We start from the raw sequence: 14,536 nt of genomic DNA, 5'->3' as shown, positions 1-14,536 counted from the left end.
CTTTTATATCTATGAGAAAAGATGATGTTCATACTGTGGCTTGTTTACTGGATTGAGACACAGCCTGTTATTTATTAGGGTTCACTCTGTAGTTCTTAGAAATGGCAGAATATTACTATTGTGATGCTTCTTCTTGCTAGAATAGTGATGGTATTCATGCTCCATACAGAGTAATTTAAATCATGGGAAAAATGCGTAGCATGGTTAAACAACATTGTGGCAAACATAGTCCACAAATAACCACAACTTATGTGTAGTATGCTTTAACTATTCTTCTTTCCTCAAGTTTCTCAACCCTCTTAGTAAAGATCAGTCAATTAAAAATGTGTGTCATAGTTGGTCTTCAAAAGCAACCTTCTAAATAGATAGCAGTAGTCCATTATTAGGAAACACAACCATTTTGAAAAATAGAAAATAAAACACTTGAAAGTTTACATGATGGAAATATGATGGAAAAATTTTGGTTGGAAAAGACTTTGGGAACTGATCGCCTTCTCACAGCAGGACTAACTTTAACATTTTGTCAGGCACCTCAATATCTCTCACAAGGAAATTTTGCCTACTTCCCAAACTTTCCAAAGCTCCAAGTGACAAAATGCATCTCTCTGTTCAGCTTACATATATAACAACCCAGTTTGGGTGCATTTAGATTTGTGACTCCTACCTGCACTGCTAATATCAGCACAGCAGTAGTTTTACATATTAGTAAAGCTGCCAACCACCTTGAAGATCCCACTTCCAATTGTGCATGACATTTCCAAACACCACAAAACATCTCCATAGTGAGTGAACTCCCTTTCATTTTAAAATAAAAATTTCAGCTGAAGTAGCTCAGCTGTTTCTAAGGAACAGATGCAGGAACAAGCTTTCTGCTGAAAAACCTAGTGCCCTCCCATAACTCTGGAGCAAGGACAAGAAGCTCTGTCAAAGAATGGCTTCTCTGTGCAGTTTCTGTGCAAGTCCACCCACATTTTGTTAAAGGGTGATCTTTATAATAATTGTGATTGAATCCACTCAGTGTGGACTTGTTAACCTTTAACAGATACTGCATGCGAGGATGCCAGACTCATGGAGTATATCTGAACCAACCTCCCCACTTTTATGCAGAGCAGACTCCAGCTATGTGTCAAGGTGGGACCCCTGCACAAGAAAGACGGGAGCTGACCTGCACACCAGTCCCTGCTGCTAAGGGGATGAAAGCCTGGTCACAGGGAGTGGCCAGGAGTTTGCTGTCACATTCACCATGTTGGCTGCAGGACATGGACACTAAGTGGAGGATGATGGAAAGTGGGTGGTGAGCAACCATGGCACAGGGAGCATGAAGCCTAGGACAAGAGTCCAGAGACTGCCACGGGTGGAACCAGAAGGAGCAAGGCATGGATGGGGAGGCTGGAGAGGAAAGAGAGCAGGTACTGAGCAAGGAGCCTATGCCGGGGGCTGGTACCTTGCTATCAAGCCTTGGACCAGCCAAGTGGGCAGAGTGTGAGGGGCCAACACTGAGAGAGGGTCTATGAAGTCAGGAGCAAGCTGGTAAATAAAAGGAAGGCAGAATAATTTGCTCATGGTGCTCATCACTAGCAGTCCTGAGTGCTTTACAAATATCAATGATTTCATTTTCACAGCACACTGTGAACTGAGGTGATACTATTAACAACACTTTAAAAGAAAATTTAAAACCTGGGGAGAAGGAGTTCCCAAGTTTCTACTATTCTTGGTGTCTGTTCTGAGTCATTATTTGTTTTTCTCAAAGCATTTACCACTACCTAACGTTTCAGGCATTCAGAGTTCATTAGAGATGTAGCTGCTCATATGTCTGAAAACCAGAAGCCACAACCTAGTGTCTGTAAAGACTAAATTAAGGACAACCTGTGAAAAAATTGGTTTAAGCAACTACATAAGGTCCTAATGGGACTCTCTGGCAGAGCTGGAATGGGAACCAGTTCCCACAGTGCAACGCTCAGCTGAGGCTCCCTGTGCTCCAGATTTCCTAGTACGCCTCCACTTTCAGTTGGGCACCCTAGAAAAATCTGTCGTGGGCTGGCGTAGAAGAAGGAATTTTTCAAGATGGAAGGATAATTTGAAAAGTCATGAGAAGAACAAAATGGAAGGAAATAGTATTAAAATGTTGATGAATATGTTTAATTTTCCTGCTGCTACATCATCTCACTGTTCGGTCTGATCTGTGACTCTAACTTTCTCCAGGACAGGCACAACCCAGAGACCTCTCAATGACATCTTTCCAGCTCCCATAAGCCATTTAGCCATCCAGAATAAATCTCCTAGGAGGTGTTTTTCTTCTCTAGCCCACAATTAAATGACTTCTCCTTTACTGCCTCTTCCTGTTTATGCATTCCTCCTTCCCAGTGATTGGGCTCGGTGGCTGAAGAGTCACGTCTTTCTTCAAGGGGTGGCATCCTTCCTTCCCTCCCCCCTGAAAGTTGCTCGCTTAAATTTTCTGCTGAGTATCTGAATTAGCACTTTGCCATCTTCAGGCATCAGGACACTTTCTCCTGCTTAAAACCTCCCCGAAACACAATCACGTTACCTTGCACATTATAGAGTATGAGAACCTTTAATGATGAAAGCTCTTTTTAAGGTTTAGTCTGTTGAACCTGATGAGATTTTTCAATACCCCGCTGCGTTAAATCTCCACGTACACAGACAAATGGAACAAAAGGTTTAAGAACGAAATAGTTTAGGCTACGCAGTCGACATCTCAATTTGTTAGATTAGGGAAACGGCCTTGCACCTGCCCTGATTTTAGCACTGGGAGGTTAACTCTAGTTTCAAGGCATTAGCTTGAAAGCAAATAAAATATGTTTACTCAGTTAGGTTTGAACATGTGTTGCCTCAGTTGCCTGATAGCCTACCATGACATTTATAATCGTGTTGATTCTTACTGTTAGGTTAAATCTTTGTACTATAACTTTTGTGGTATTTTTTTTATGTGCAAATGCCAAAGGGGGAAAAAAAAAAAAAAGAAAAGAAAAAACATGCAGAAGTACAGTATGTTTGATTTCTCTAGATTCATTCAGTGCTCGGATAAAATGATCTTATTTCCTCTTGGGTTTCTTATTAGGAATCTCATTTTAGGAAACATTTTACATCCATTTCACACTCTTTCAGGCAGAAAACTATTTGCCTCTGAGCTGGTGCCGTCACACGAGAAATTCTTAATTCCTGATTTTTGATGATCGTTTTGTTGGGATCTACTGAGAGCAGCCATGGCGCATCTCAGCACCCCGCTTCTGCAGAGTAGGGCAGCTCTTTGTAGCCCACCAGAAGGAGGCTCATAGCAAAAGTCAAACAATGATTACTCTAAAAAAGTTTGTCTGACAGATCCTCATACGTCATTTCTTGGCATCTATCTGTCAAATTATTTGGCAGTTCCCTCCATATGAATTGTAGCAGTTTAGCTGCAACAATTTCCAGATCAAAGCTGTCAATCACTAGGCAATTCCCACAAGGACATGGAAAAGGACCTGACAGGAAAATTAGCTAAAGCTGCAATAATCTAGAAGACATGAAAAAGGGGAAAAAAAATAATTACCGAGTTATATGGATTAATTTATTGGTACAATTTAAGACAGTGAACTATCATAGCCAATAGATCTGCAGGCAAAAATCTAGAAAGTGAATTGCAATGCATCTATTTCCTTGGTATTCCCTCCTTTTCCAATTAAATACGCTTTTCTTTTCTTCTCCATTATTCTGAGGAGGCAGTAAACCTCAGTCTAAATGAGCATTTACATGAAAATCAGAGCTCTCCAAGGCATCCGCTGAAACTCCTTTAATACAATATTTGCTTTAATTTGATTTTCTTTCTTGCCTGTGGGAGAGTTTCAATCACATTTGGTATGATTTATAATTGCATGCCCCCTTGTCCTGCAGAGGTCATTCTTTTCCTAAAACTGCATCATTTGACTTTTACATCATTCATTTTACGAGTAAACAGGTCAGCAATCAATACTGTCCACAGGTGATACTGAGCACAGTGCATTTTTTTAATAGAGCCTCTGAAATGTCAAAAACCTCACTTTAATCTCCAAGAAATATAATCTGTTTACATCACCTGCACCCTCTCGGTTGTCTCCTTCAGGAAGACTTTCTTGGGCTTACTGAATAATCTCTTCTACTTTATTTTATGAAAAATGCAGCTTCATCATGCATATTTCAAGCAAGCTTTACCTTCCTGAATACAAGTGAATCATGGAATCATATTCTGTGATACTCCTTTATTTATCTCTCCACTTCAAGATATGAAACCACATACAAAGGGTTAGGATGCAAATATCTTCTTAAAGATATTTAATCCTGCTTCCATGATATTGATCTCACTTTGTTTTATTAAAATAATCTGCCATATGCTATTGAAACTGTCTTTCAAAGAAACAAATACTTCTTCTAAAGAGGGTACATTGAAGAAACATATTGCTTAAAGTATTAAAAATTAGCATTTAGCACTGTATTTATACAGATACACTAAACCTTTAGCAAGCATGGCATGATGTGCAACAAAATGAAAGCTAAAACCATCAGCAGAAGAGCCAAATTCTAATAAACAAAATAACTATTTTTTCTATTGCTAATCCATCCAATGACGTGCGAAAGCACTACCATGCCTGATGGAGTACCAAAAAAAAACCAACAAACTAAAATACATATTCTGGGTCTGATTTTACTGTCCCCACATTTACCTCCACATATTTTCCGCATAGCTGCATGGTATTACATAAATTTCATGAATTCAGTAAAGTAGGGACCTAGACTCCTCTGCATGTGTATCTTCTGCTTAGCTGTGTGGTTGTGTTTTACTGATCAGCCATATAACTGATAGAAAAATTAGGCTTCATTTCTTTCAGTTAACATATATCCACATAATCTTGGAGTTTGAATTTTGTTAGGTTCCTCTTCCTTGCAATCTGAAACTCATAACAAGTCATTATTTATCTCCTAAACCAAATGATTTCCATTATTCCCCCATCTCAGCTTCAGGACTTAAGAGTTGTGGGAAAACCCATGTGATTTCTACATAGTTCTTTGGCTTCTTTTGGGGAACTTTGGCCTTTCTTTCAGAAACAGTGTGCATTACCCAGCCTCAGGTCAGCTATTCCGTGTTACTCACTGACTTAAAAGCATTTCCCTCTCTATGTTATAAATTATAACAGTCTTTCAATTTCTTTTTTTCTTTTCTTGCCCTTAATAGAATATCCTTACAAGAAAGATAACAAACTTTGCATGTGTGCATTGCGTGAAAAAAGCAGTACATAGACAGTTAACCTTTCTCCAGAAGCTAGGTGAGGGACCAAAGTGTGGCTTCTCATGAGTTAACATAATCTGTAAAATAAATGGATATGCATTTCTGTAATGTATGTACTCTAACTTCTTTTACTTGCTTTTAGAGTGGCTATAGTCCAGCTGTGCATAAAGAATATACATATGTATTTGCACACTGTTTCACTTTTCCCTGTTATTAAAGATAAGGTAGAAAACCACAGAGAAAACCTGCCAAGCACTGAGACAGGGTAAGAGCTGCAGCTTCTTGGGCTTGCAGCGCTCACGTGAGGGGACATTCCCAAAGAAGTTGCAAACACATCACCAGTCTAACATTTTCCTAACCAGAAATCCCCTGCACTGCTCAGGAAATCCTGCCAGCCTGCAACAAAACACCCAGAGCCACTGGCAACTGAAGAGGTGAGTGAAACCACTTCACGCCATGCCAGAGACACTATCTTACCCCATGGTACTTGGGAAAAGGCTAAAATTCCTGCAGCCCCCTTCCTAGGGATATGGCTTTCGGCTAGACTACTCTAGCTGACAGAACTTATCAGCCACATTACTGAGTGGGAGAGTGGGAGACCCTGAAATTTATCATCCCCAAATCAAAGTATCAACAATACAGCTGTCCAGTTGCTGCTCAGAAATGAACGCTCACAGAGACTGTGCAAAACGAACTGACACTGATATTAAGGGGGTAAATCCAGAGAAGTAGTGTCTCCCAATCCTCTGAGCTGCCAATTTGGTCACTGCCTGTCCTCATAATGCACCCCAAAACCTATTCCACCACAGCATGGGATTTACTTTAAGGCTTCCAGTGTAACTGAAACCCTATTAGTCTGCTCCGCATCACAATCCCAAAATGTCCCTTTGTTTTTTCATCATCCTAGTAAGGTGAAGCCTCCTGTTTCCAGATGTGCCACTGGCCTTGAAAGCAGAAGGCACCCTACAGGATCGATGCACAAACTTTGTTGCTCTGTGAGGGTACAACAAAGTTGCAGTGCTCTGTGAGGATTACGTTTTTGCCTAACAATAACTTCTGCTGTGCCTTCGACTGCCTTTATCAATGCTTTTATCAATGCTTATCCTGTGATGAGCAACATTTTGAAGGGTGCTCATTTCCATCTACAGGCATTAGATGTGGGAAAAATCTGGTTTTGCTTAGGGAAAACACATTGTCCTTGAAAAAAAAAGATACCCATTCACCTGAACCAGGGTTATGTCAGAATATTATTAACTTCAGTCCAACGAGTAAAAATAGAAAGGATGTACATCAATAACTGGAATCATATTTAATATTACGTTCTAGCAAGCCCCAAAGCAACATAATTATGTGGCCACTGCTGCATCAAACAAGGAATAACCACTGAACACACTTGAAGGCATAAACTGTCATTTACAGATGGGTTTTGGATAAGATTTGCAACATGCAAGTCTGATTCTCCCTTCCAGCTATTACAGAGGTGCAGGGATCTGGAGAAGCAGAGGCACAGGAGGATGACGGAGAGCCAGTTCTCTGATTTTGATTGACTCTCTTCTCTTTCACCTCCAGCTAAGGTTTCTTTGAACTTCTCTCCCTACTGGTCCACAACGAGAGTAGAGTTTCATATCTTGTTCTTCACCAAGGTCATTGGACACAGTGTTGGAGAGCCTCACCTCAAATGTTGGCTATGAAGGCACCTTGAAAGTGCCTTCTTACTTCACATGAACCATACAGTGTTATCTTCCCACCCAAGAACTGATATGCCTTTGCCAATCCTGCCACATCTTCATGAAAATAAACTTTTAGGACAAGAGTTGTGAATTATTGCCCCTCTGTTACAATCTCTAAGGTGGCTCTCAAAAACTGCTGCCAGTCTCTTCCCATCAATCTGCATCCCCAAGGTCCCAGCCCCAGGCTGAACTAACTAAATTATCAAATGGATGCTTCAAACAAAGAATATTTCTGCTGCCTCCTTTTTGCAATTCCACCTTTATCCTATTTTGACCACCACTGTTCTCATCTCTCTGTCTCCCTGGGGCAGTGGTCCTGGGTCACACACTACAGAACTCTCACTTACACTGTACTTAGAGCTCTGCCTCATCATTTACTCTCCATCTGCTGCAGGTGAAAGGGACTCAGGGAGAGGGGGCAGCTTGAGACTGCAGACATCCCCCTTCTCTCCCAGCCAGAATACTGAGCCCCCCACCCCATATCAGCACTGACACTGGCTCTCTTTCAGTTCAGTGTCTTCTAAAAACAGTCTCTCCCCTCCTGAAGGAGTGCTCCAAGCCTCCCATATTTCATTGGTCAGATTTTCCAAAGACTTCCGGTATTTTCCCAAGTATTGCTACCCTTAGTATATACCACTAAAAAAACCTCCACAAAGACATAAGCAGGAATAGAAAACGACAGGCTTTTGTTAGTGTGCTTCAGATGTTCATTATCTTCTTAATTTTCCTTTGCAGCCTAAATTGTAGTCATCTTATAATGTCATTACTGGTATGAAAACAATCCTGCCAGGTTTCATGTACTTTATAAAGGTCATAGATACCCATTAATTTATACCACATTTCCTTTTGGTTCTTAATTGCCCAAATACTTTCCGCATTTTATATACATGCTTTCTGGGTTATGTGACACCAAATTACTCCTCACTGTCCATCAAAAGGAAATGCATTCTTCATATTGCCGTAAGTATTAGATTTTTTCATATCAATCTGGATTACCTGCAATCCCTCCCTCTCACTCTTCAATTTACAGATTATCAAGCTAGATGGAGAAGTTTTAAACTCGGTATCTATTTTTGTTTGTAAGGCAGAAGGTTGCGTCATCTCTTTTATGAAGTATTACAGTAATCTTTGGATTCAGAAATTTCTTGCAATTTGTCTCTTTGATTAGTCTTCTTTTTTATTTTAATCAGAACTGGCATGGGGAAATACCTTAGGCTGTTTTGACCAATTACACCTTCAATCCTAGAAATCATATTTTTGGCATGTTTGATTAAAATGGATCAATTAAAGGGGACATCCTGCTGTTCCTTGACATGAACTCCTCACTTTTGGTCCCATCCCCTATTTTATTTCCCAAGAGCCACGGTACCATTAGAAGATTTTTTTTTTCAGTAATCAAACTGTAATAATTCTTTTTATAATGGTGCAATTATCCAGTCTCATCTGGTTTCACCTCAGCTAGTTCAATGAGTCATAGACCTTTACATCTACTGCATCTACGCCCACTGATGATCAACAAGGAGCGACAGTCCCTGGGACTCATTTGCTCTCTGCAACAGGATTACAAGGAAGCACTTGCTCAGAACTAGACACCCTTCGGTATAGGCTCTGAAATAAAAATGTGCACGCACAGTGTACTGCCTACTTTATTTATTCATTTGTTTATGATCCCCAGTTAAAAAAGGTCTAATTCTTTCTCTCCTGACAGTGTAAATCCTGTTACAATCACTGTTGTTGCAAGTGTATAAAACTAGTATAAATACTGCGAATTCAGCTCAGCATCCCTACTTCCTTAACAATCCTGTGTCTCCTTTCACCTTTCTTATACATTCCTTTTACAGAAAAGCATAAAGGTTAGGACTTGAAAAAAGAAGCGCCTCTGCAGGACTAGCATCACAGGGACAGGTGTCTTCTCCCTGGAACAGAACCAAAGCAACCAGATTGAAAAGATCAGTAGCTGTTCTTACATTTAGAAGTAATCATGTCTTCCATGCAGCTGTTGATTACAAAAGATTTCTGATAGGCTCATGTTGTCAATTTTAAGTCACGCATAGAGGACATAACTGAACCACTCTGGAAGAAATTCTTGTTTGCTAAACCCTCTATCAGTCCTGCCCTGGACCAGCTTTGACTCTTATACAAACAAGATTTCCTTTGAGTCCTGGTTGATCTTCCTTCAGAAATCTTGAGAGGGGTACATAGTTTCTACTCCGTGACTGTCTAACCAGAGCTAAGAATGGAATGCAAAATGAATAAATAAAGAAAAAACATATGAAATTACTTTCATTTGGCCTCTTATGCATTTACTTTCCCTGTATATACAAAGGAATGAATTTTGTTGTCTGAATTACTCATGAAAAGAACAGTTCAAAGTGGTGAGTGCATGAACAGCATGCATAGAAGCCAAAATGTAAATGTGCATGTACAAGAATTCATGCCAGAAATTCTTGCACATTTGTGGAATGTGACTTTTCTGACCAGGTTCGAGCAGGTAAGGTAACATCCACCTTTAGCAGCTGCTACTAATCTATACAGTAAAAGTCCTGACAGTATGGGTTTTCTAAATTCATTTCAATGATGAATATATTCAAACAGACCACGGTGCATTTTCCTTCCCCAGACAACAACCAAATGTGTTTTAACTTTACGTCACTCATGCTCATGCAGCAATTTTGGGAAGGCAACAGCTGAAAAGGAAATCTGGCCCTGCAATGAAAGGCAGTGAGTGAGCTGTGATTTGGGAAGTACCGAGCTCTGCACTTTGTAGCCTTCTTAGGGGACCTGACATAAATCCTGCAATCTCTTTGTTCCTCCACTCCCTGTCTATAAAATAGTCATAATCTCTTCTTTCCAGGCCTCAGAAGAAACACATCTGTGTGGTACTTGAATGCTGCAGGAGCCAGGATTGGACAAGCACTGATAGAGACAGCACCGTTTTTGGAAACCAAGCTGAGTGACTGTCACTTAAACCAAAAAACTGCCATAGTCAGGCAACTGGGTTGGTGAGGGTATCAGCTCTCACCTGTGAATCAGTCTGTGTATTTACATGTTTGGGTTCATTAGGGACAAATCCATTCAATGTGCCAAAATTTCTGTCAGTCTTGGCTTGTGGGACAAGTATTGAGAGAGTACAGTGAGAAAACAATGGAATTCATGACCTTTCATCCCCAGATATTTAGTCTAGGCCAGACTCTGTTGTGACCTTTATCTTCAAAGCCAGGACACTTTCTTAATCAAATCTGTATAAATCAACATGCATCTGACAAGGACAAACTCTCCATGTTGTATAAGACCAACTGTCCAGCTTGGGCCCAGCTTGGGCCCAAGTGACATATGAATGAGGTCTTTGAGTGGGACCATAGCCTACACAGGAAGTGAGCATTTAATATACGCAAAAAATCAGAAAAATAAATCTATTTAAGAAAGCACTGCAACTTCCACCAAAATCAAGAGGTTTTTGGTGTTTTTTTCCTTTTCTGTCTTGGCACATGTTAAATTAACACTTTTCTTGTGCATTCTCTTAATTCAGCTTCATAGCAATGCCCTCTTTGGTATCTTCTTCACTGTACACTTCGGGAAGAGCCCAGCCAAAACCTCTCTTCTCCAGGAAATAAAGGTTTTTAAAAATTCAGAAAACAAAGGTCTTTCAAGTCTCAATATGAACATGATTTTGCAGGTTAATACCAAACCATCTCTCAATGCATAATATCTGAGACCAGGCAATTTCAGGATTATAGAATAATCTGGAAAATTACATAAAAATTCTCCTTCTGCTGTAAGAGCTTTAAAGCTGCACCTTCATTCAATCAGGAAGATAATTTCCTCTATGCAGCAAGTTTCAAATTCTGCTTATGACCTTGGTGTCATGACAATTTTGGTATTAACTTATTCCACACTAAAGTATTGCTACTAGAACTGTGAATAATCATCAAAATTAACTAGCCTATAGAGTGATTAAATAATTTCCTCCAATTTGCATTTGATATGTTTATTAAGTGCTGGAGGGTGCTATTTGCTCTCCAGTTTTTACTGCTATTAAACACTATGTCTGGATTTTTGGCATAGGTGCAGTACTATTATGGTTACTACAAAATTTTTATCAGATTACGGCATGAGTTACCATTTGATCCTGTAAAAATGCCAGTAGGTAGCAGAAAAATATTAAGGTGCAGTTAGCTGCCACTACCTTTTACTGCTTTGAATTCATTAATATCAATATAAGGCTGCTTTCTGCGGCAATGACAATTTTTTTACAAATTGCATTTTCTTACAAGTAATAGTGCAAGAAGTAAACAAGAGAGAAATTGGCTACAAACAGTGTAAACATATACAGCCATATTAAAGCCACAAAAATACAGAGTACTGCCTATGTGTTATTCCTTATGCTTTGATTGCCCTACCATTGTCTACAAGACCTATTACCCACAAAAAGTAATTCTTTGGGAGATGATTTCATTTTGAAGTAGATGAAATTATCAGTGCTAATAGTCAAATAAATAGTCAATAAAAACTGTGATTTTTAAATGTATTGGAAATATGTGTTTTTAAATGTGTTTTGGCCCTTTACACAAGCAAGCAGTTGCTAATGCCAATGTGCATTAGAAATGCAATTGTACTATACTTAGATGTGGTTCAACCACAGTTATAACAGGGCCATTAAAGAGCATTAAAAAAAAAAAAAAAAAAAAAAAAAAAGAAGTAGAAAAGAAAGAATACAGAATACAGGTTAAAAGGGAACATGTTCTCTTGCTCAGCTAAAAGATTTATCTAATCTATAATTAGAAAAACAAAATTGTTCAACATTAGACTAGATAAATAAAATATTTATATCTCAGAGAACATAAGCATACCATACAGAAAACATGCTTACTTACGTCTTGGCTTGTAAAGAACTCTAAAGACTTTCATCATGTCTTGAGAAATTAGCTTTAACACAATTAACTTGCGAGCTGGAGAAAACTGTGGACTCCTCTCTCAAAAGACTCACAACTGTTGGACAGGGAAAGTGAACTCTCATCTGTCATCCCCAACGTTTTTCTAGTGTCTTCCCAAAATGCAACTACTCCTGATCAGCTGTAAATCTCAAATAATCAAAACTACTGAGCTAAACAGCATAAAAATTAAATCTCCAGTGAATAATGTCAGGTAAGGGAATAATATGTGTGACCATGTGATTGCCTGCATTCCTGGGCTGGAGCTGGAGAGAAGTGGGAAATGCCCAGCTGCCTTAGTTGGAACCGACTCAAAACTTCATCCGCTTTGGTTCAGTTCTCAAAATAGGGCACATGACCTCTAAGTAAGACAGTACAGTAGGCTGCTTTTACACTACATTGCTGCTCCTGCAGCCCCTAATACCAATTCACTCGCTTTACCAAGCATGGGAGGAGGTAAAATTTGACACTTGCTGAGTTTCAGCGTTATCTTGTTTTGTAATGCATTATCCATAGCAAATTTACCACTATCTTTAGGAACAGAGATGACATCTGCTACAGAGTGGCTTACACTTGTCTGTCTGCTGCTTTCAGTGTCATGTGTCTGACATGAGTTAACCTCTTATAAAATCTAACGTGAGGGGAGAGAATAGCTTGTTGGAGGTGGCCGTGCTGCTCCTCTTGACCTACTTGGAAAACTATGACTCGACTCTTAGCGGCTTCCCCCACTGAAACACAGCTGCAGAAGGCAGTAAAACAGGACCACTTTTAAACGAATCAGAAATGTGCTATAAATACATTGTATGTCTTTGAATAACATTATTTCCAAAACTTGCAAAGCCCTTTAGTTACTTTATCAAGCCCACTGCAGATCGTTTTTTCCCCCATGGAATTGGTATAATGAGAAAAGATAGCCTTTTCTCTTCACAGATAAAGATCCAAATTGCATTTTATAATCTGACAATTATGTAGTTTGATTTTTTTTTTAAATAAAACAGATAAACTCCCCTCTCCATTCAAGATGAGATCTTAGTTGTTAGTGACAGCTGTTAAAATCCTGCTAAAAATAGATATAGTGTCAACCACTAAAAAGCTAAGTGCTCCTGTGAACCACAAGCAGAAAACAAATGAGGTTTCTACTGAATTTGTGGAAAATCGGTGAGCATCTTGCATGTACCACAAAAGGTGCTTTATTCTTCTAGCAACCATCTCTGTCTGTAACACAAGGGGAAGGGAGGTGATCAGACGACTGGTATTAAGACAGAAGAGTGGTATATTCCCTCAATTTTATATTTCTCTCTTCTTTTTGTCCCCAAAAATGTAATAAAAAAGATGATGCAACACAAAGACTGAGGCTGCTTCCAAGCATGTCAGATGCCTTTTTCATTTACACCTCTGTCCTAAAGAAAAAAAAAATCAGGAAGAGTAAAACAAAAAAAAAAGTGCAGCCAAAGAACCGAGTACACTGATATTATAAACTAACAAAAAAATAGGTGTTCTGGCTACATCAGTTATTAATAGAGCAGCCAATGTGCTTAGGTGCTTTTTTTCATGGCTGTGATTTGCCAGGTTCCTCACAGAGTTGTGTGGAACTTTCCTCTGCCTTGGAATTGCAGCTTCCAACCCATCCACAGTAGCTCTGTTCGATTAATAAATGAGTTGTATTCCAAACCAGATATATGACATGAGTAAAGAGAGAGAGAACAGAATTGTTCACATTCAATGTTATAATATATCTCAGTAGGTTCCTTCTTTTTAGCTACATTATGGCTAAAAATAGAGCACTAGTGTAGGCACAGTGAAATATGATTTGCTTCCAATAATACAGTAAACTAATTGTGAAATTAAGCTATTGAATGTGCCGTTATCTCCGAGTCTGGCCTCACCAGCACTTTCTGCTTCCCTGTTTAACATTTATCAAGTTACCCACAAACTTTCACGGATGCAAACAACAGCTGATAAAATATCACCTTTTCCAAGGCCCCGATCCTACAGACTTCGGCACAGGTAAAATTCCCAGCGAGCAGCCCTTTTCCACGTTTATAGACTTCACTGAGGCTATTAAAATAAGGCCACGTTTTTCCTCCCTCCAACGCCTCGTTTTTTCCTTAAAGATGTTTAAATGAAGAGACATTCAATGCCCTGAACTTAAAACACAACCAGTTTCAAAATACCTTAGCCACAAGTGAAATATTAATTTAAGACCAGCATCGCTGTTAGCACCGATTTTTTGCGTGGTTTGCCTTTTTTTTTTTTTTTTTTTTTTTCCCGTTAATGCCTGAAATCGGAGTGTGTTTGCCCCACTGCAGCCCCGCGAGTGCGGCGCGGTCGCTCCCCCTTCCCACCCGTACTCCCGGGACCCAAGGGCACACCACGGGGCAGCGGGGCCCCGGCTCCCCCCGCCTGGCAGCAGCGGGGATGAGGGGGATGGAAGGCGCAGGCCCGGCGCAGGCGGGGGGGTGCAGCCTCCTCCCGCAATCCTGTCCAGGGGCGCTTCGCTCCCCGCAGCCCGCCGGGGGGCCGAGCGGGGCGGTCGGAGCGGGGAGAGGAGGGGTGTTCCGCCGCCGCCGCCGCCAGGGCCGGGAGAGACGCTCCGCCTGGGGAAGGGCACGGGG

Source organism: Empidonax traillii, unplaced genomic scaffold (assembly GCF_003031625.1).
Source record: "Empidonax traillii isolate 1590-97213 ecotype Southwest subspecies unplaced genomic scaffold, ASM303162v1 scaffold399:size634673, whole genome shotgun sequence".
In the NCBI taxonomy this organism is placed as follows: Eukaryota; Metazoa; Chordata; class Aves; order Passeriformes; family Tyrannidae; genus Empidonax; species Empidonax traillii.
This window is presented reverse-complemented; position numbering follows the sequence as displayed.